A 25152-nucleotide genomic window follows, 5' to 3' on the forward strand; every position below is an offset into this window, starting at 1 on the left:
GTCCAATTTGAAAAATGAAAGAGGAAATTTAATGAAATGAACAACATTGTGGAAGTAAGCTGATTGTATTAACGAAAAATTAAATGCCCTCTACACACCATTATCTCCAGCCAATCTTAGAGCAATATTAAAAATCTAGTATTATGGTAAGAGGCCAAATGTGCTGGGTACACCACGCCCCAACTTCTTCCCAAAAAACCTGTGTATAGTATATTAATCATGTGTAAAAATATCAAATTACATTTGTAACTTACATACAACAAATATGTAACTTGCCTACTACAAATACATCCTATGTTCGTCTGTTAAAATGGACCCATTAAGCAACCTGAGAGATCAGTAATCGGAATCTAGCCTACATAACATTGTGTGCTTGTTGTATTAGTGTCAGTTTCACTGTCATTTAAGCTGTCAACAGATTGTTACATGGAAAACTTAAAACTAACATTTGGATAAGCTATCTGACAGCATATTTCAATAAAAATTTACAAGTGATACAGAATCCGGCTTGTGATACTGAATTTACTGGATTAGAGTACATGAAATGTTGTCCTGTCTCAATGTCTCTGTTTTGGCCCTCAGTTTTGCACTTAACTCTTTAGATGACTGCCTTTTTCCATGTGTTTATAGCAATTCGCAGTAGCATGCAACAGCAGCGGCTAAAGCTTATTGTTACTAAGAATAAATTTAATAAAATGGAGTTTGCTTGCATATTGTTAACTACTGAATTACTAGTAAGAAGGGATGTCATAAATTAAGTCTCTTTAAAAGCATAATTGTTATTAGATGTGGTGAATAATAATTATTATTTGGAGAATAATAAGGCTTCTTTAAATGACAAGCAAAACATGGGATTATTGCATACCCAGACCAACAACCATCAATTGAGCTTTACGCTATGCTTTCGAATTTTACCTCGGATTCCATCTTTTAGCATAACTAAGCCATCTAAATCTCTCCTGGCCATATAAATGAAATTAGGTCTCTAGTGTGGAAAGATCTGCCATCACTGACATGAGGGCAGTATAACACATCTTGTGTCTCCGAGCTCTCGACCAACATTACTGACTTATCTCACAACAATGCTTAGAATCGAGCCTCCATGTTTCGCCTTCAGATTGTTACTATGGGTATCTGAGTGCTTATTTATTTATTTATTTCCAGTCTTACACAATGCAAAGAATAGCCTTTAGTTGGCTATATTGTTTTCGATGCTCAATGTAGTATTTAATCAATATAATGGACAGTTCTGACACACTGCTTACACATTGTCTCCGACTTACACGATTTCTTCCCCTCCTCCTTACCTGCAACCAGTTACAGCAAAGTATTAAAATGATGCATCAAATGTGCAGAAAAAATTACATAATCTTCAGATCAAAGAGATTCATTACTTCCAAAAGTTATGTACCTTTGGTGTCATATTAAAATAATACGTTTATATAAGGTTCTGTTATATTATTAATGTGCAATTACATACGTCTGTCGTGATACTAAAATTATTTCGAGGTCAAAGATAAGAATTATTTACGTAAAATAGCTCACAAAATTCGCAAAGTGATCTACCGCCCTCGCCTTAACTGCGATCGGAGCCTAGTACTGAAATTAAAGAGCCAATTACAATATAGCCCTATATCGGTTGGGCTCAAAAGCATCGAAATGACTTAACGTTTTCCTCCTAAAATCAAAGCCTAATATCAAAATTAAAAAGCCAACTGAGGCTTTCCCTAGAAAATAAACTTTAAGCTCATTAAGCCGTTTTTCCATCTCCTGCAAACATTGAATCTGTATATCTGAACGCCCTGCTCAGCCTACTCGTCGTTCCACAGACCACTGTAGATGGGAGCCCAACAACATCCATGCCTCTCGAACCTGTGTTCGTCTGCGACGTGCTGCGATCTATTTGTTAGCGACTGGATATCTTTAACGTGAGCTTTACTTTTTAACATCACAATGGAATCTAATAGAAGTGAAATATGGGAAGTGGTCATGGCAATACATCAAGTACGGAGAACCAACCTATTAGACGGAAAAGTAAAATTCAGAAATGGGAGAGGAACAGAAAGATGGCAGAGAAGAGGAGACATTAAAACCAAAAAATTAAGAAGAGATCCATGAAATATTTTGGGTATAGTTCAAAAGAGGACGCAACACGCTACAACATTACGTGTAACCGAAAAGAATAGGATATCTAGAACATCTAATGAAACTAAGTCTGCTGGAACTGTAACTCTTCATATATTTATCATCTGAAATGCTTCAAAATAGTACAAATAGTACTGTGGCCTGTAAATCCCTATTTCAGAGGGTTCTATAAATCATTTGAAAACATTTGCAATGGCACCGAACGCTAGTTCTCTTACAGCAGAGGATAATCGAGGGAAATATAGCGACACACTGCATAAAATACCAACAGAAACCTGGAAAGTTTTCCGATTCACGTTACAGCCACGGAAAATCTCAGACAAAATATACTGACCACCCTGACTTCAGTGCTACAAAATTATTCATATCTTTCTAAAATTATTTTCTCCATGAAACTAAGACAGTACTACACATTAAGTTCGAAACATATTATACGGTCTTTAAGGGGAACAGTCCGTATTCATTTCTAAACCTAAGAACTGATGTCTGTTATTTGTGCCGGAAATGTGAAGTTATACTGAGTGTCAATGCAAATGAGTCTCATAAGGAAGTACGTAAATAACACAGCATAAAATTTTCGGAGTACAATGAACCAAAAGAAAAGTGTTTGAGGTAGGCCAAACTTGAAACCAAAGATACTTCAGTACACGAGTTTAAGTGCAGAAATTGCGTCTGGCTAAACTGAGCAGTAGTGCGCAACTCCTCAAGGAGCTACTGAGGTTCTACTAGGGCGGGACGAAAAGTAATGCCTCCGAATGTTTTATGAGAAAACTCTTAAAGCTTTTTAAATAAAACAAACGTTATTAACATCCTACATATCCATTCTTCACGTCTGAATAAACATTTCTCAGAATAGTGACGCTGGCAACAAACACGTTTCTCCCAGTGATAGACCAATTAGTTGAAGGCCTCACCACTGAATTTTTATTGGCAGAGCCACAACCTCACATCTCCCTCAACTGCTGAGTGTCGACTCTATGGAGAATGATCGATGTCTGTGAGCCCAAGTCGTTGAATTGCTACGGATATCGCAGCTCTCCTGTGCGGTATTGCATGATCATACTGAAGGAGAAGGTGCTCCATGAGTGGATGAACTTTTCGAATTCGAAACTCGATTACAACACGTTGTTTCTCACGCACCGACATAATTACGTTACCGCCATGTTACACGCTACAATTCGGTGCTCTGTAGCTGCAGGGAGCTGCAAATTAAAAACAGTCTTGCTTCGCAACCAATACTGTTAAGTACTGGTTTGCTGTTATGCCGCATATGAACTGGATATATAATGTTAATAACGTTTGTTTTGTTTAAAAGTCTTCATGGGTTTTCACATAAGAAATATCTTTTCAGCACGCTCTCGTATTTTATCATTGTCAGAATGACAATATTCAGAATTTCAGTATTTTAAACATAGCTGCACACCAGCAACGGTTCCACGTAATAAAATTATAAACAGCCGACCAGTTGCAATGGATAAAGAATTCTTTACCTAGGTTTCAACAAATTTAAATTTGTCTTCTTCAGAAGGTGGTCTAAGGACAATGAACATCATAGCTTACGTTAGAAAGGTATGAAACTTAAGTCAAGAATAGATTTTAACACAAATTAGAGAGCTCTTGCATTACAAAAATATGAGAATGACGACTGGTACTTACAATTTTACATTAGTATGGACTGATGTATCATCGCCGTTTTTACAAATGTCTGCATAGATCCACTTGTCAAAATTAAAATATAGCCCTAAAATAGGGTTTGTCACGTAAGTATAAATTAGTACATGGATGTTGCAGAGCTCACAACCGACTGAGTGTAATCGGCCAGCGTAGTTACTCTGCAGCCAGGGCTGGACGATTACACTCAGTCGGTTGTGAGCTCTGCAACATCCATGTACTAATTTATATTTACGTGACAAACCCAATTTTTAGGGCTATATTTTAATTTTGACAAATGGATCTATGCGGACATTTGTAAAAACGGCGATGATACATCAGTCCATACTAATGTAAAATTGTAAGTACCAGTCGTCGCTCTCATATTTTTGTAACGCAAGAGCTCTCTAATTAGTGTTAAAATCTGTTCTTGACTTAAGTTTCATACCTATCTAATGTAAGCTATGATGTTCATTGTCCTTAGGCCACCTTCTGAAGAAGACAAATTTAAATTTGTTGAAACCTAGGTAAAGAATTCTTTATCCATTGCAACTGGTCGGCTGTTTATAATTTTATTAATATTCAGGATATTATATCGGTTTCTTGCAGAAGGAAAAAATATAAAAAACTATAAGTATTTTAAGATTTTGCACTTAGTTCCAGAATCAAAAAACGTAACCACATAATACGTTTCCAGTGATGGGAAATGTTATGGTCAATATGACTGTAGCTTCTGCCTATATGAATAAATTCTAAGAAACAGTGAAAACATTGATAAAGTGTGTCATTATATTACATACTGCAGAAAGAATACAGCTCTCTTTGAAGTGGTACGTGAAGTGAGCATTATTGAAGAATGGGCATCAGCTTCATCACAATACTAAGTCAAGAAACAAAAAGGGAAATTTGCAATACAAAAACATGTAAATTTCCATTTCACGAGAAACTCATTCAGTATCGTTTTCTTATGCAGGAACATTGATGCCTTATCAAATAAAAAACGTTGATGTACATTGCCATTCTTGAAGACAGAGAGTGTAATTTCGAAGACATCATGTCCTTAGATTACAGATATAAAGAAGAAAGATACTTTTTGCATTACCCAAGTTACTAAGAGAAGAAAATCAAGAAATGACAGAGACACTGTAAAAAAGTGTGCATCTGTGAGAAAAATATGAATAGTAGGATGAAAATCGAACGTTCGTTAATAACCATTCTACGACTGTTTAAGAACATTTGAGAGTAACTCATTTTGTGCTATTTATTTTCTCATTTAATTGCAAATTCATTTATTTCACATTGTAAATGATATTGTTCCTAATAGGTTTTTACAGATTGGTGTGTGTTTTGCTCTTTATAATACAAAGTGACCTAAGTATCAACGTTAGAAATATTCTATTACTTCGCTACGTAAATAGATTTATATAAAAAATTTAGTTTTTGCTGTGTTAAGATCTGAGAACGCAACTTTCATCTTATTTTTCATGTTATACTGTGCTCTGTGGAAAAAGAACTTACGGTTGGTACTATATTGTCACTTCAAATCAGTCAGTATGCCCTACATATTACACTGTCATGTCATAGGCCCTGAAACTGCAGTCTTTCGGTTTTTCTGGTGCTTAGTCTGTTTGTGTTCTATGCTCTGTATTTCAATTTCAATAAACATATTTCAACTAAGTTTTGGTTCTACAATATGTCTCAATTACAGTTAAGCGTCACCTGGGCTGTGCTGAAAAGTATCCTAAATATTTATAAAATACGTCAAAGTATCTGAAGATGACAAACTATGTTTTCATTCATCATTATCATCATCATCAGTTATCCGCTATATTAGCAGGTCCTTTGCCTCTCCATTTTCTGCGATTCATTGCTTCCTACTTAAGGCTGCTGTATGTTGTACCGTCCATCATGTCATCCAGTATCTGGAATCTCTTCCTTCCTCGCTTCCTTTTCCCTTCTACATAACCTTCTAAAACTGTTTTTATCAGTCCGTCATTCTTTCTTAATATATGCCCAATCCAATTTCTTTTCCTTCTCTTTATTATATCTAGTAACTGTCTTTTCTCTCCCACGATTCTCAGTACCTCTTCATTTTTTACTCTGTCCATCCAACTTATTCTTTCCATCTTCCGCCATGTCCAGATCTCAAAAGCCTCCAGCCTTTCTCTGTCTTTTTTTCTCATAGTCCATGTTTCAGCGCCATATAGAAGAACACTCCATAACAGACATTTTATGAATCTCTTTGTGAGTTCTCTGTCCAGACCGCTGCAGAAGATTCTCCATTTCTTATAAAACGCCTCTTTTACCATTGCTATCCTTGTTTTAATTTCTGTGGTGCACTTCCAGGTGGTGTCTATCCTGCTTCCAAGATACTTAAAATTTTGCACCTGTTCTAGTGTTTCTCCATTCAGCACAACTTTTCTTTCCTTATTTCCTCCTAGTGCCAACACTTTTGTTTTATTTGTGTTGATCTTCATTCCATATTTTTTTCCGTTAGTTGCAATGGTGTCCACCAAATCCTGTAATTTTTTTCCCCTGTGACTAGAAGGACCATGTCATCAGCAAATCTCAAACACCCTACTCTTCTTCCTCCAATTTCTACTCCTTTGTCATCTAATGAGCATTGGTCAATCATATTTTCCAAGTAGAGGTTGAAAAGAGTAGGTAATAAACAGCATTCTTGTCTTACTCCTTTTCCTAGTCTCATCCAGTTTGTACTTTCTCCTCTCACTTTAACTGAAACTTTTTGATTAAGATATAATGAGTTCATAAGTCTTCTGGTTTTCCAGTCCACTCTTTTTTCCCTCATTATAGTCACCAGCTTGTCCGAAATCACATTGTCAAATGCCTTTTCTAGATCAATGAAGCACATCTATAGGTCTCTGCCTTTTTCAATAATCCTTTCTCCCAAGATTCGTAGGAGCCCTATTGCATCTCTGGTGCCCGTTGCCCGTATTACGTCTAAAGCCCAACTGCTCCTCGCCAAGATTCTCCTCCATTACTTTTTCAAGTCTCTTATTAATTATTCTAAACATCACTTAATTATTTAACCCTCGGTATATCTTTCTTGCATCTTCAGTGTTCTTGTTTTTCAATTATCTTCTCTCCTCCATCTCGGAAATCATTTCTTGTGTGACCAATTGTTTTTCGACCTTTTCCCTTTTACATATCCTATATTTTGCTGTCCTGCTTTAATGATTCCTTCTTACAGCATATTCCAGGACTCTTTGGCATTATCAGGTGCTTCTTTGTCTCATAATGTGGTTAGAAAGTCCCGAGACAGCATTTCTGTAATTTGTTCGTTGTTGGATCTTATCTTCTCTAAATCCCACTTCTTCACCATGGTCGCCTTCTTCTGTTTTTTCTTTCTTATTTCTATTTCTGCCATAAATAAGTGGTGGTCACTATTAATATCTGCACCTGGTAATGTGTGCACCTTCTTGATTCCATTCCTGTATCTTTCTTCTACCAGTATTAAATCGATTTGGTTTCTGTATTTATCCCCTGGTCATTTCCAAGTGTAGAGCCTCCTCTTGTGGTTCCTGAACCATGTGTTTGCCACTATCAGCTGCCTTTCTCTGCAGAAGTCAACCATCCACCTCTGTCATTTCTCTTTCCAAGACAATGACTGCCTACTATGTTTCCCTCTTTCCCTTCTCCCACAACGGCGTTCCAGTCTCCCATTACTATTTTGCAGCATTTTTTATTTTCGTCCATTATTCTCTCTATCATATTGTACGTTTCCTCTACAATTTGGTCATCATGTTCTGAAGTTGGCATATACACCTGGGCAAGTCAGTAATGAAAACATTCCCCCAGGGAGTCACACCTAGCGAGTACGTGGCTGGCGACCACGGGGCCCCGAGCTGAGTCCTGGCATTGCTTCCACTTACTTATGCCAGGCTCCTCACTTTTATCTTTCCTGTCTGGCCACCCTCGGCCAGCTCTTGTTCTTTTCCGACCCTGACGCTATTCGGTTTCGAGGGCTAGGGGTGAACGATACAAAAGTTCTCATTACATTTACAAATATGACTGGTGAGTCAGTCCACGAACAATTTTTTTTTTATATTTTCATTACTGACTTCCCAAAAATTGTTCATGGACTGACTCACCAGTCATGTTTGTAAACTTAATGAGAACTTATATGTCGTTCATCATGTATCATTGGGATGGGTACATAAAACACTCTCTACAAATAATTAAAAACCAGTGTTTGTTTATGAAGTATATTTAACGCAGTCCTGAACATTTGTTCTACCTTGAGTACTATGGTGAAAATCCTGAAATTTAGTATTAATAGTTTTAGCACCTGTTTGTACGCACCTGATATACTACATGAATTGGTCAATCAATTATGTGTAAATCTTTTAGCTGCAGCTGTCCTAGTTTTTGAAATTGTCTGAAATAGCATCAACTGGTGTTTCATGTCCCAGTTGCTTACTGTCATCAGGTGATAGCTGTAATGTTAAATCGTCAAATGTTAATTATTTGTACCAGGAATAGCTCAGTATCACTTACAAGTGTCCGCACTGAGAAAAGAGTCAAATTTTCAGTCTTTGTACAATATTTGTTTTGAGAAACAACAGCGTCTTAAATCGTTCTCCACGTCTATAATACTTGTCAAATGTCATAATATTCTGAAAGTCTACAAAATACGTCAGCTGTTCGAAAGGTGCGATATTTATGTCGATCCGGGCGCTAATGATCGTAGCAGTTTTGCGCCCTAAAACCATATTTAAAAAAAAATTATGTTGATAGTCACGAGTTATTTTCCACTGACATCCATCTACAAAACATGATTGTGGACCCCAAATGTTGTGTCAAAGGACATAAGAGTGAAGATAATTTATCACTAGAAAGATTTGACGGTTATGGAAGGCACGTAATTGAAGTCAAGTAAAAAACGTTGTAAGGCTCATCTTCATTATTTTACTTCACCTCTGATGCTTTTCAAATAACACAGTATTCTAAAATATGTCAGTAATGTAAGAAATTGCAGTGTTTGTTGTAACAGTACGTAAATATATAAAATGTATTCAATCTGACAATACGCTAAGTCATTACCTAACGTTTTTACACCATCATTTGAGAAGGCTAGTGAAGACAGTTCATCACTACAAGAAATACGGTTGATGAAGAATAATACACAAACTGCTACATTAGGAACTACGGCTCTCCAAAAAACTATAATCTATACCAACCTCTGATAAAATTACCACCACACATAGACAGCAGAACCTTTAGGAGGGAAGAAAGTGTTTAATTTTTTAAAGGAATAAGATGTTTAAAAATATTTAGAGCTTATTGTAAAATTTCACAATGTTTGCAAGCAAATTAAGTGTTCTCACATCTGAAATGTCTGTATTACTTATGAAGTTCACAAAGCTTGCTTATTCATACTACTAATAAAACTTTTAGGTAAAGTAGCACATATTTTCCTCGTCTTTCTGAATACTAGTACTATATAGGACTAATAACTGGTGTGAAGACTAGTGTGCGAAACATGAGGGAAGACGTCCACCACTTTGGAAAACTGTCAAGCAAGTGCGACTCGGGCCGTGCCGACTGCTGAAGTCATCTCAGCTCTGTGTCAAAAAATATCAGTCATTAGGAGAATCTCTTATCAGATATCTTGAATCACCCGTTCATCTGTTGAGTGCAGTAACACCACACGGTGCAACCAAGCTTAGTTACTTCCTTCACACTAATTTGCTCTACTATCAGAAAAATGAAAAGTCTTATTGATATTTTTTCATTCAATGCTATGTGCAGAGGAAATGCTATACTGAAATGAACATATCGAATGACCCGCATTTGACGGATTTGGTTTATAAATTTGTGAAATGTGTTCGCAAAGTAAAGACCCTTCTGGCACAGAAATACATATTTGTCAGCATTAGATTTCATTGATAGTTTCAGTTGCCGACAAATGTACTTTAGTTTTCCAAGAAATCGCCATTCTTTTCTAAATACATATTGTAACGTTACAGTTGTTTCTTAAACTCCTCATCGCTGCAGTTTTCCGTCGTGGAACTTAAGCGCTGGGCAATGATGTATTAGTTTTCCTCGTGATCTCCATCGTCCATAAAGTGATTGTTTCCAATGCAAGAAGAAGTAACAGCCGCAGGGTTCGACGTTGGAACTGTACGGTGTGCGATCGAAAGGTTTTACCTTTTTTTCTTTACGACAAAGTTGCGTGGTCGTGCTTTGGCTTTGAGTAAGACTGTATCAGATGACAGTATCCCACACAGTCGATTACGAAACGTGCGTCTCAATATAGTGCGTGTCAGTTGTAACTGTTGATGCACAATCCAAGAAATCGAACTAAAGAGCTCCCTTTACATCTGAGGAATTAGTAGCTACGATTTTTCGCCGATGGTGAGAAGATTGCTTGAATTCGGTTTTGTAGAAATAAGATGGGGGACTGTTTTTACTGTTGTTTTGATTATGCGATGGTGGAGGGTATCAGTGTCTCGTCGTACATAAATATGAGGGAAAATAAACCATCTGTATCTCACCATAAACGATCCAAAAACACATGTCCGCTTGACTGTTCGTCAATCTGGATACTATTACCGTAGCTCTACTCTACGTTATACACATTTGTATGACCACTTTCCTAGTCTTAAGCCCGTTGTCGGAGCTTTCTTTCGTTGTCTACTACGGTTTCGTAACAAATGGCCAGAAGAGCTGTAGATAATTTTAAACACACAAAATAGAACCATAGCAAGCAGTTCGAAAAAGGTGAGTAAAATTGTATCCAGATTTACTGTTGCTTGCTTCATCTACAGTCAAATGAGTATTGAACCAAAGAAATGGTCTCTAGGGATCATCAACAATTGGTAACATTGCTTTCTTCAAACTTTGTTCTGAAATGAGCAAATTTAAGTACAGGCAAGTGCCGTATGATTTTTGGACATGCCTGACACGAATTCCTGTTGCCCTTTGTACAGACACTAGATAACAAAACTAAGAAAACGACAAATAATCGTGAGAAACATAATGCTGAACTCCGATTCTCAGCTTCAGAAAATAGCTGATGGTTTCATTTCCGTCTACACTCCAAAGACTCATTTCATACCGTTATCCGTGATAGTCTGTCCGCTGCACGCCTCTTCATCTCTGCATTATGAATATGTTAACTATTCTCTTGCTGTTTCACCTCAAACTCTTACCTCAGTAATCCTTGAGACCGAATTGGCAATTTATTCGGTACTTAAGCCTCAATATTTAAAAGACAGATAAGAAATACCTTGTCTTGCAATTTTTGTTTTCAGTAGAAGTTTAAATTCACCAATTCAGGTATTTATTATTCTTCGCTCTTTACACTCAGTACATGAATATTTCGTACCCACGTAATTTGGTATTTAGCTCAAAAATTATGATGATAATGTCAAGTGAATAAATTGTGCTTGATATATAACATCCAAGGTACTACCCATAAAGAATGAATTCGATGTTTTGTTACATATTTATTAACTGCAGCTTTTCTAAGCGCAATTGAAAAATGCTTTAATGTTTCTTTAATGGATTCTTCACTTTAGAACTACGTAGGATTGCACGCAAAAAAGTAGTACTTTGATATAAGTAATATCAACAACAGGAAACAGCTGATCGGAAATCTGCTAAATATGATACTGCACAGTGCACCGCCTTCAAAATACAAACGTTAAGTAACGTGTTGGACCTTACAATTTTCGGGGAGTTATTAACTCACAATAATTTCTTTAGTGATATATGTCACTGCCTAAAACAATAGTTATTTTAGTTGTTCAGCAGGTTAAGAGTTACAGTTATCGAACGTACACAGCATTTTTGTTGCTTTACCGCTTCACTTGCTGAAATATTTTACTTGATGTGTGAACCCACGATATTAAAAGCTTCTAATGGTTGAAGCCTCAGGTAGTGAACAGTGATGATTTATGTATGTAAAGCGAAGTAGGAATTGAACAAATTAGTATGGTGTTTTACACAAGCAAAGAAATGCAGTGAATTGAATTTAACGGAAAAGATGATAATCACAGTTTGGGTTCTATGCGAAGAAGAAATAGAAGGAAAGTCTTAGAGGTGACGTGACTTATCACTAGACACAAGCATCTCACAGTCATTTTGCATGTCCCGTGTTACTCACCTCTGTGGAATCCTACCGAGGACAATATGAGTATATGTCAAGCAACTGAAATAGGAGTTCAAAGTAGCTTAATTGTTGTCCTTTTATAACAAGTATCATAGGAGAAAATAGCTAAAAATGAAAGTGTGTTGCTACTTACTAACCATCTCTCCATCGTTTTTCTTTCCTCCGTACATAGCAGCTTCCTTGCCTGTTGCTTTAGTGATTAGGATGAAGAAGTAAATTACGCCGCAATAAACAAGAACAATAACCTAGTGGCACACACGGGAATGACAACTCATTAGCAACCAGGCTTGGGGGAAGAGCCCGTAACATTCCTTTACGTTGCACATAATATAATTCCAACGTGATTCAATGCTGACAGGATTCTCTTACGCTTTCTCATTGTGTAAGCTGCATTGTTTGGGATCTGTTTGTATAAGTAGTTACATGCTTCTATAATACAATTAAAATCTTTTATCATTCGTATTTACAAAATAATAGAAAAAACACCCTTCCAAGAATGCGTCTTCACAAAATCTTGTTAATCATTTTTACCCACAAATGGTGAAACATTATGAAAATTAGACCTTGAACAGTTATTCCGTATTTACGACTCACGTGAAGGATATGGGTTAGGGAATCGAGGGACAAGGGGAACTTTTGGGGTGCTTGAGGAATGGTACTGGTATACACGGATCCTCCGCTAGGAAGAGTTATTCCTGCTCACGTCACTGTGTAAATACATTAAAGAAGTAAAATGGCACTATATGCTACCTTTACTGTTGCAAGGGATATCGCCGTCCTGGCTGAAAGCTGAGTTAATCGGAGACTACTGAAGAGAGAGGGTTTAGGAACTGCAATGATGTGGTAACAGTCATAATTTTTCCAACAGTATTGGCAAACGATTTACTCCAGTAAAACACCACCGATTAATAAGGAGTAGCTAGTGAAATAATTCAGCCAAGAACTAAAGAACAGAAAGTACCATCCGTATTCCGCAAAGCACCTTACGGTTTGTCTGACACAGTACTTTTGGTACCACAATCACATCCCCCATTTTCACTCACGAATGGAGCGCTGGAAGAACAAATGATGGTAAGACTCCATGTGGGTACTAGTTTTGACGTTTCGTAAGGGTTACCTCGCGAGATGTGCCCTATGTTGCGTGTCACTAATGGGAAGGTACGCTAAGAAAGTTCTCACTGTAACCCTCCCGGCGATGCGCAAGGACTCTCTAGCGACCTAGTAGCTTCTACCACCGTAAATCGAAGTGCATCTCCGTAATGCTTTCGCAGTTGCTGAGCGAGACCGTGACGAACCGCGCCTCTCTTTCTTTAAAAAAATCTTTCCTTCCTACTTTATTATCCTGTATGGTAAGGGTCCCAGACGCCGAGCAATCCTCATGAACCGATCAAACGACTGTTTTGTAATATATATCTTGCATTGGTACGCTACTGGCCTTTAAAATTGCTACACCACGAAGATGACGTGCTACAGACGCGAAACTTAACTGACAGGAAGAAGATGCTGTGATATGCAAATGATTACCTTTTCAGAGCATTCACACAATGTTGGCGCCGGTGGCGACACCTACAGCGTGCTGACATGAGGAACGTTTCCAATCGATTTCTTATACACAAACAGCAGGTGACAGACGTTGCCTGGTGAAACGTTGTTGTGATGCCTCGTGTGAGGAGGACAAGTGCGTACCATCACGTTTCCGACTTCGATAAAGGACGGATTGAAGCCCATCGCTATTGCGGTTTACGTACCGTGACACTGCTGCTCGCGTTGGTCGAGATAAAACGACTTTTAACAGAATATGGAATCGGTGGATTCAGGAGGGTAATACGGAACGCCGTGCTGGATCCCAACGGCCTCGTATCACTAGCAGTCGAGATGGCAGGCATCTTACCCGCATGGCTGTAACGGATCGTGCAGCCACGTCTCAATCCCTGAGTCAACAAATGGGGACGTCTGGAAGACAACAACCATCTGCACGAACAGTTCGACGACGTTTGTAGCAGCGTGGACTATCAGCTCGGAGACCATGGCTGCGGTAACCCTTGACGCTGCATCACAGGCAGTAGCGCCCGTGATGGTGTACTAAACGACGGACCTGGGTGCACGAATGGCAGAACGTCATTTTTTCGGATGAATCCAGGTTCTGTTTACAGCATCAGAATGGTCGCATCCGTGTTTGGCGACATCGCGGTGAACGCACATTGGAAGCGTGTATTCGTCATCGACATACTAGCGTATGACCCGGCATGATGGTATGGGGTGCCATTGGTTACACGTCTCGGTCACCTCTTGTTCGCACTAACGGCACTTTGAACAGTGGATTTTACATTTCAGATTTGTTACGACCCGTGGCTCTACCCTTCATTCGATCCCTGCGAAACCCTACATTTCGGCAGGATAATGCACGACCGCATGTTGCAGGTACTGTACGGACCTTTCTGGATACAGCAAATGTTCGACTGCTGCCCTGGCCAGCACATTCTCCAGATCTCTCACCAATTGAAAACGTCTGGTCAATGATGGCCGAGCAACTGGCTCGTTACAATACGCCAGTCACTACTCTTGATGAACTGTGGTATCGTGTTGAAGCTTCATGACCACTGTACCTGTACACACCATCCAAGCTCTGCTTGATTCAATGCCCAGGCGTATGAATGCCGTTATTACGGCCAGAGGAGGTTTTCTGGGTACTGATTACTCAGGATTTATGCACCCAAATTGCGTGAAAATGTAATCACATGTCAGTTCTAGTATAATATAGTTGTCCAATGAATACCCGTTCATCATCTGCATTTATTATTGGTGTAGCAATTTTATTGGCCAGTAGTGTAACATACCCTTTAGGATTCTTTCAAGGCGTCAGCTTTTCATCTGCTTTGCTTTCCACTTGTTGCATGTGATCGTTGCACCTTATGTCGTGCCAGACGCGTAGTTCAAGATATTTTACTGTGATTACTGTTTCCAGCTAAAGAGTGCCCATAATGTGGACGAATAGTAATAGGTCTTATATTCTCATAGATATAGACCATTTTGCAACTATATGAAACATTGTTTAGTTCCTTAGACGGATCACAAGCCGGAGACAGTAACAATAAAATAATAATAATAGTAGCAGTATTATTATCAGTAATATGTATAGCGAAGTCAAACGGAAACGAGGAAGACGGGAAGAAGAAAGTAAACTGTAATTTTCATAAGTGTTAACAGATTTATCTCACTCTGAGACCAAGACACCCAGTACCTTCACGGGAAAATGTCTACGGTTACCTACGAAACCAGGATTGTACCCAAGAGTGCACCTCTTCGTCTGAAGCAAACCGACGGCCATGACTGTCACTTATGGAGGCCCCACATGTTGCCATGGTTGTTTCGACTACGCTGCAAAAGTTTCACTGCGAAGCCATTACACATCCTCCATATAGTGCTTATCTCTCCTCGTGCGTTTCCATATTTTTGGAGCGCTGAAGAAACATATTAGTGGCCGTCTGTTTGCTCCAGACGAAGAAGTGCACGACTCTTACAATCATGGTTCCGTAAGCAACTGCAAACAGTTTTCCATTAAGACATTGACAGTCTCATTCTCTTAAAGGGGTTAATTAAGGCGATTACTTTTGAAATAGTAAACGGTTTACTTACTTTATTTCCAATTAGTCTTCTTTTCATCACACTGATCCTTATAGAAGCAACTGAACAATGACATGAAACAGAGCTTTCAGATTACTAACGAACAATAAGTTACTTTTACTTACGCTGAGGGCCAACTGCCAGCCCTTGCCGATATCAGTTTCCCACCATTTACTTACGTGGAGGGCCAACTGCTAATGACTGCCACTGCCAGCTCTTCCAACAGACAAAACAGAATTTTATTTCACAATAACAAAATTACATTTTAAATTGTTCCTTGATGTTCACATACGTCTTAGAGGTACTCACTAGTGCGTCGATTCATCTGCAACTTGGACATCGAGCTTTATACTGTGTTTGGTGTTCCAAATGCAAATTAGTTACTTCTCCCGTGACTCCAGAGAGTCATTAAGCCATATAGACATGAAAACCTTCACTGCCACGTACTGTTGCTAGTTCCACAACATTACGTTGATCACACTCGTACAGTTGAGCATTGAGTACGCGAAAGAACTTGCCCCCTTCTAACAGCCGTGTACCACAAGTCTCTAGAGGAACGGAAGGATCCCAATGATTGGAAAAGAGCACCGGTGGTTCCAGTTTTCTAGAAGGGTCGTCGAGCAGATGTGCAAAACTATAGGCCCATATCTCTGATATCGATCTGTTGCAGAAATTTAGAACTTGTTTTTTGCTCGCGTATCATGTCATTTCTGGAAACCCAGAATCTACTCTGTAGGAATCAACATGGATTCCAGAAACAGCTATCATGTGAGACCCAACTCGCTTATGAGTTCATGAGACCCAGAAAATATTAGATACAGGCTCCCAGGTACATGCCATTTTCCTTGACTTCCGGAAGACGTTCGATACAGTTCCGCACTGTCGCCTGATAAACAAAATAAGAGCCTACGGAATATCAGACCAGCTGTGTGGCTGGATTGAAGAGTTTTTAACAAACAGAACATGTCATGTTGTTATCAATGGAGAGACGTCTACAGAAGTTACAGTAACCTCTAGAGTGCCACAGGGGAGTGTTATGGGACCATTGCTTTTCACAATATATATAAAAGACCTAGTAGTTAGTGTCGGAAGTTCCATGCGGCTTTTCGCGGATGATGCTGTAGTATACAGAGAAGTGGCAGCAATCGAAAATTATAGTGAAATGGAGGAAGATCTGCAGCGGATAGGCACTTGGTGCAGGGAGTGGCAACTGACTCTTAACATAGACAGATGTAATGTATTGCGAATACAAAGAAAGAAGGATCCTTTATTGTATGGTTATATGATAGCGGAATAAACACTGATAGCAGTTACTTCTGTAAAACATCTGGGAGTACGCGTACGGAACGATTTGAAGTGGAATGATCACATAAAATTAATTGTTGGTAAGGCGGGTGCCAGGTTGAGATTCACTGAGAGAGTCCTTAGAAAATGTAGTCCATCAGCAAAGGAGGTGGCTTACAAAACACTCGTTCTACCTATACTTGAGTATTGCTCATCAGTGTGGGATCCGTACCACGTCGGGTTGACGGAGGAGATAGAGAAGATCCAAAGAAGAGCGGCGCGTTTCGTCACAGGGTTATTTGGTAAGCGCGATAGTGTTACGGAGATGTTTAGCAAACACAAGTGGCATACCCTGCAAGAGAGGCGCTCTGCATCGCGGTGTAGCTTGCTGTCGTAGGTTTCGGAAGGGTGCGTTTCGGGATGAGGTATCGAATATATTGCTTCCCCCTACTTATACCTCCTGTGGAGGTCACCAATGTAAAATTAGAGAGATTCGAGCGCGCACGGAGGCTTTCCGGCAGTCGTTCTTCCCGCGAACCTTACGCGACTGGGACAGGAAAGGGAGGTAATGACAGTGGCACGTAAAATGCCGTCCGCCACACACCGTTGGGTGGCTTGCAGAGTATAAATGTAGATGTAGATGTTCCCGCGAACCGTAATCTAGGTACTAATCGAAATACACGATGGCGCGCTGAAAGTCAATGCCTTCGTATTTTTTTATGTGAAAGCTATTTAAAAAACAAACGGTAATAACGTTCTATATATACATTCATCATGTCTGCATTTTTGCAGCCCTCCGCTGTCAGAGAACCCCGAATTGTAGCGTGTAACATGACGGAGTGTACCGTAGTGCAACTATGTCGGTGGGTGAGAAACAGCGTGCTGTAATCGAGTTTCGATTTCGGAGAGTTCGTTCACACATGGAGCACCCGTTCCATCAGCGTGACAATGCTAGACCACACACGAGACATTAACAGCAGTCCGACGCCTTGGGTTCACTGTCGTCTATTATCCTCCATAGAGTCCCGACTTGGTCTCAGCCAATCTTCATCTTGTTCCAAAACTTAAAGAGCAAATTCGAGGACTTCACTTTGATAGTAACGAAGCGATGCTAGCAGAGGTGAGACTATACGAGTGTCAACAATGTGAAACATTCTACAATGACGATTTCAACAAAGTTATCTGTCGTTGGGAGAAATATGCTCGTCGCGAGGGTGAATACGTTGAGAAAGAAAAATTAGGACATAAGAATTAAGTAGGGAGTGTTAATAACGTTTGTTTCACTTAACAAAATTTAAGTGTTTTCACATAAACATTTCTGAGGCATTTTTTGCGCACGCCCTCACGTGTAATGGAGTATGGAGAGACGAAACAAAACTTATAGTCTGGACAATAGTACCATAGGTACCACGTTATAACATATTTTAATCTAAAAAGTTAATATATTACCACTTTCAGCCCCCGTATGGAGCATATTTATTTCTAAATACCAGTAACATTCTTCTGGCTCCTCTTTTCCTGCACTACTGCTACTGCTTTAGCAATATGCTTAAGTTCGAAAGACTTACCAAACTGTTAGCATTCCATACGTATATTATTTGCGCGAGAATGATGTGGCTATAAATGGGAATGTTATTCATAGCTCTATCTGATACAGATTCATTACAGCAGAAAACGAATATTACTTTAAACTGCACCCATGAATAGGAGATTCTGAACTCGAAATGGCTTTGCAACGAGTAGTTTATTATGAATGGCGGAAGATTCCGGTGCACTGTGACACTAGGTCTGGACCAAACGCCCTACGAGTTATAAAGCGGGCCCATTCATCCGGCAAAATGGTGAATGAGGTTACCTGCCGTCAGGAAATTGATTCCATTTCTGTCGTAACAGAAAAATTATGGCGACAGCGTCGCCGCCCTTGGTTTATTGGACTGTAAAATTAAATAAGCCAGGAAAAAATAATATAAACCCTGCAGCACCATTTGTGCAAAGTCATAAATTTCACTGGCTGCTGAAATTTGCAGCGTACGTTGTATCTTTTCTTTTCGTGTTGTTAAGTCTGAAATTTCTCTCATAAATATGAAGTAACTCGCGGGTATAGAAGGTATACAGCTTTTTGTAACGAGCCGAATGTAATAAATTTAATACATCCTATTACATCTCGTAGGCTTCTTGCTACAAAGCACTTGACGTTCTTTACCTGTTTCGACACTTTATGTCGAAGTATGTCTGGCAAAATCTCAGTGCTGGGACGTCCACCTGCTCAGTAAATGAAAATAATTACCAAATGCTCGATAATTTAAACCAGTGGTTGTCCTTGAGAGCATTATTTCTTTGTTGGATGTTAAATAATTATTTTACTGTAAACTTCTGACGTAATTCCTTCAAAAATAATTAGTCATCGCTTTTTGCAATGGGTAATATGTTGTCAACGTAAAACGACTAAGAGAAATCATCAAGCATACGACAATAACAGACGCCACCTGGTTAATTCTAGAGTACAGCAAACACTGCGATAGAGTCTGCATTGCCTCTGCTTAAAACCACTACTACTTGCCTGAAGTTTCATGAGAAAAATATATATTTTTGCTCACATTATAGATGAGATTCAAAAGTTAATAAAGAGGCTATTATTTTAATTGCATCCATCGTAATATGACAGTTCTTTGGGTTTGGAATCATTACTTATAAGTGAAACTTCCTGGCAGATTAAAACAGTGTGCCCGACCGAGACTCGAACTCGGGACCTTTACCTTTCGCGGGCAAGTGCTCTACCAACTGAGCCACCGAAGCACCAATCCCGCCCGGTACTCACAGCTTTACTTCTGCCAGTACCTCGTCTCCTACCTCCCAAACTTTGCAGAAGCTCTCCTGCGAACCTTGCAGAACTATCACTCTTGAAAGAAAGGATATTGCGGAGACATGGCTTAGCCACAGCCTGGGGGATGTTTCCAGAATGAGATTTTCACTCTGCAGCGGAGTGTGCGCTGATATGAAACTTCCTGGCAGATTAAAACTGTGCGCCCGACCGGCACTCGAACTCGGGACCTTTGCCTTTCGCGGGCAAGTGCTCTACCAACTGAGCTACCGAAGCACGACTCACGGCCGGTACTCACAGCTTTACTTCTGCCAGTACCTCGTTTTCGGCTTGAGCAGACTTTTCTGGCTGACCCAGTCTCGTGTGACATCTGTGTTCAACACATCTAAGCCTAACGGTGCGACACGCGTGGTCAATGTATAATTTCCAACACTCGTGCCAAAGTTTATGGTCTTCGAGAAAAAATAGTTGTACAGTTGTATAGTTAATATCGCAATTTTTAAACTTGCTGAAAGCTGTTCGATAGCCTCTACACAAAATATTTCTCACTTTATGGAGTAATTAATTTGGTATCAGTGGGAATTTTGCTACCGGCGGGGAGGGGTTTTTTTTGGGGGTGGGGGAGGTAGGGGGAGATTGTAGATGATGGTCGATGTTTGACCACAGTAAACAAGTCCAAATAGAAACAGTTCATCTCATGCAAATACTTGCATAGGATGAACTAGCGTGAACAGTTACAATAAGCCTTCCCCCTCACACAGAACGAGTTCGCTAACGTTGGCATGGTGCTCTATCTATTTTGTGACGTCACTTCCTGCTGGTTCGTCTTGTGGAGCCATGTCGTCACGTGATACTTAAAATACATTCTGTGATATTTCGGTAACCCACCACGTAAAGTAGAACATATGAGAAGGAAGAACGCTCCCTATGTCAAAACAGAACTCTCGAGACGCCATTTTGTTTCGGTCGTTTCCTGCTGAAATTCGTATTTGGTGGGTTTCATATTATAAACTTTCATATTATAAACTACAACCAATGAACAGATGCTGCTTCGTTTCTATGCACGAGCACTCGGACTGTCTCAGAACGCGTCGTTACTGGTACGATTTGTTGTAAAAGGGCATACTGAATAGTAATGCCCTGGAATTTTTTGTTCTCTCCTCCAGCAAGACCACGCCAGACCACACACGAGCTCTGTGACATCTGCTAGAAACCGACGCCTTGGGTTCACTGTCACCGATCATCATCCCCCATACAGTCCCGACTTGGCCGCATCCATCTGTTTCCAAAATTTTGATTGTGATGAAGTGGTGCAAGGGGAGGTTATGTTGAGGCTCCGTCAACAATTACATACACTGTACAGCGACGGCGTCAACAAACTCGTATCTTGGTGGGAGAAATGTGTCCGTTGCCAACACGTAGACACGAAGAATAAATATGTGGGGTGTTAATAAAGTTTGTTATATTGAAAAAACTCTAGGAGTTTTCAAATAAAAAAAAATTCGAACTCATTGCTTTTCATCACGTCTTAGTCACAAAATAAAGGGAAATGTCATATTGGTGGTTAAAAAGTTTTCGTATAAGCTATTTTCGTATTATAACTCTCACATTACGCAAGAACGCCAGTTTAAGACAACAGAACGTTGGAGAGTCATCAACAACGTGTTGTTCTTGGTATTATTTGTTACAATTCAATGTCAATAACATATCCGCGATTAATGTCTTCAGTATACCGTAACATAAAAAACAAGTTTGTCTCTTGCAGAACTTAGCGAAACGTAGTTGTTATGGGCTCCACGATGTGAAACAATGGGTAGAGGTTTGGTGTCCTGCTGTGCATAGATTTTGTTTCACCTTCGCATTTTTAAAAATGTTGTGACAATTTCTTAATAAATTAATATAAATAATATCTGTAACGTTTGTTGATAAGTAAATGTAAGTACACCCCCTGTCAGGAGTGAATTTGTTCGACTTCGTGAAATTTTATGAGCTGATGTCCTCACTGACTGGATATGTATCTTTGCTTTTTGACTTATTGAATGTTCAGTGATATAGAAGTTTTTATTTATTACGGACAGCACAGTATTACAAACGGACGAACAAAGGAGAAAATGGGCATTTTAATAGAGATAAAGTATTAATTTCACACGTGTACATTTTAACAAACAAACTGTGTGGTTTTAGAGCCAAATAAAGCCTACCACTGCCACTGGAGTACGCTGGATTCACGTTGAACAGAGCGTCGCGTGTGCCGACGGCGCTGTGTCTCCTGACTTTGGATTTCCCGTCTGTGTACACGTCATCTTAAGCTGCAAATCACAAGAACCGTACATTCGAACGTCAGCATTGAGCGTGGCGAGTTTCTGACGTGGCAGCATGGAAAAAGTGGTTGGTAACTGTTTCAGAATGCATAGAGCAACATCGAGCATATCAGATATTCTAAACGAGGGTTTTAACGTAGACCAGTGAGATGGAAGAACGCCAGCAACGTTACATGATGCCATCTACGTCTAGTACAAATTCTCGAGACGCAATATTGGCTTTCAGTTGGAGCCTATATATAAATATGTATATGTTCTAAGCTCCTGCAAATATGGGATCTCTCAAATACGCTATGTTAATTGTGATATTTGTTGTAATATAAAGACGGCCAACGTCATGTCGGTGGTTAAAGAACTATTCTGATGTGTGTATTACGAAAGTATGCCATTTCAAGGCTACGGCACTGTGAAGATCTGTGAAAAACACACTGCTCTTTAAAAACATTTCTATGACTAGAGCTTTCAGGAGATGGTGAGAGGCAAAGTATGGTCGTAAATTCTTTACAGACGCTGTAGTGTAATGACTACAGACGCAGAGTTAAATGACAGCGAATGGTGTGTAGCTGGCTCGCTCCTCATGGGATCTACTTTCTTACTAACCTTTTCGTTCTCTAATGGGTTCTGATATTTCCTTATTAGTTCAACAAAAGGATATTCTGTAATGTACGGTATATTGTTAATGTAAATCGCTCTTACTCAGGAATGAGTTTGTTCGATTGCTTTTACTTACACGGCAGTTTGTACTACTCGCACTAAGGTATTTTGCACTTTCTTGTTTGTAGCCTTGGATTTCACATGTTCTGAAGGTTCCGGTACTAAAGATAAGCAGTGATCAGGTACGATTCATATTGGGGTTTTACTAAAACTGGAAATGAAATAATTTTTATCTTACGTGGAGAAATATTGTAAAATTGTATCGCACTTCTTTTAATTCACCTGTTACAAAGTCGATGTCCATATTGACTGGACATGGTACTTTCCTTTTTGCCTTATAACATGTTTATGGATATTCAAGATTTTATTTATGTATACTACTGACAGAACAACACAACTAGCAAATGGACGAATGTGAGAGCTAACGTAGGAATTTTACGCTCGACACTCTTGTAAACACGTGGTTTGCGAGTCGGGTAACAGCCGAGAACCATCGCTGCAGCGTGTTGCGATCGCGGATACTATCTGAGGCATACATACAATATGCACGAGTCGCTTCGTATCTTTATTGTTTTGACCTCGACAAGCTCGAAGTTGATGTTCGAAAACACGAGTAGTTTGCAGGCGGTTTCACAACATTTTTACAAGATTGCGGCGACGCAGCACTGCCTCAGTCGGCTGAGCGTGCCACGGCCTCAGTAAAACATCTCGGCGTGAAGATATTACAATTATCTACCTGTCAGCAGCGAAAGGATCAGTGAAAATTTCGGCAACACTGTGCAGCGGAACTGTGGTTCGGATTGGACAGCCTCCTCTACCCAGCCACCGGACACGCTTCTCCAGGTCCACCAGCCATTGTGGCCGAGCGGTTCAACGCGCTTCAGTCCAGAACTGGGCTGCTGCTGCGGTCGCAGTTTCGAATCCGGCCTCGGGCATGGATGTGTGTCATGTCCTTAGGTCAGTCAGGTTTAAGTAGTTCTAAGTCTAGGGGACTGATGACCTCAGATGTTAAGTCCTATAGTGCTCCGAGGTTCGGCGCTGCTGGGCTGCGTATGGAATCCAGAGAAGCCCACCTATGGTGTATGTAAGCGTTACGTCCTGCAAGGCAGATGGGCTCGCTGCAGCATGTTGCCGCCGCCGGCGACGCTACTCCACATTGTGTGAGTAGCCGAGGATCTACGTCGTGTAGAGCCCAGCGGACGAGGGTGCTCACCTATGTCTGCATTGGCTTGATAACCAATAAAGAGTTATGCTGAACTTCGACTACCTAGCTGTCGTCTCTTTAACCCTGACGAAATCTTATAGTCCGGGGAAGCCATTTGAAGATACAACTCCGAGGTGGGAGAATCGAAAGTCATCCTGACAACGGGAAGAGCCACCGCTCTGTAGCGGTCTTTATCACACATCACCGATGCAGTAGAGATTGGTGTTTGTCTGTGGATCCTTTTTTAAAATCTCCACAGTTTACAACACAGTTTGGCCCTTTCAATCATGTACTGGCTCAACCCGTGGCTGTCCACGTAATTTTTTTTTTGTCACACTCTGTCCCAGTTGTGGCCTAACACTACTCCACACTTACATCTACGTGATTACTCTGCTATTCACAATTAAGTGCCTGGCAGAGGGGTCAATGAACCACCTTCAAGCTGTCTCTCTACCGTTTCACTCTCTAAACGCGCGCGGGAAAAACGAGCACTTCAATTTTTCTGTGCGAGCCCTGATTTCTGTTATTTTATCGTGATGATCATTTCTCCCTAAGTATGTGGGTGCGAAGAGAATGTTTTCGCAATCGGAGGAGAAAACTGGTGATTGATATTTCATGAGAAAATCCCGTCGCAAAGAAAAACGCCATCGTTTTAATGATTGCCACTCCAGTTCACGTGTCATGTCTGTGGCACTATCTCCCCTATTTCGCGATTATACAAAATGAGCCGCCCTTCTTTTAACTTTTTCAATATGATCCGTCAGCCTCACCTGATACGGACCTCACACCACATAGCAATACTCCAAATAGGGCGGACAAGTGTAGTGTAAGCAGTTGATCTGTTGCACCTTCTAAGTGTTCCGCCAATGAATCGCAGTCTTTGGTTTCCTCTACCCACAATATTATCTATGTGATCGTTCCAACTTAATTATTTGTAACCGTAATCGTTAAGTATTTAGTTAAATTTACAGCCTTCAGATTTGTGTGGGTTAACGCGTAATCGAAATTTACCGGATTTCTTTTAATACTCATATGAATAATCTCAAACTTTTCATCATTTAGGGTAAAATGCCACTTTTCGCACAACACAGATATCTTATCTATGTTTAAATAGCCATAAAAATGCATTCAGTAGTTTCATTGAAACAGTTAGGATTTTTATGTAAAAGGTTACATGAATACCACATAAAAAATATATTCAAATAAATTTGAAAGTTATTTTTACGAAAACAACTCATTTAAACGAAAAACTGAGCAAAATGAATCTAGTATTACGTGATAATGTTAATGCTACGAAAACTCAAATATCTTG

Source organism: Schistocerca piceifrons, chromosome 7 (assembly GCF_021461385.2).
Source record: "Schistocerca piceifrons isolate TAMUIC-IGC-003096 chromosome 7, iqSchPice1.1, whole genome shotgun sequence".
Taxonomy (NCBI): Eukaryota; Metazoa; Arthropoda; class Insecta; order Orthoptera; family Acrididae; genus Schistocerca; species Schistocerca piceifrons.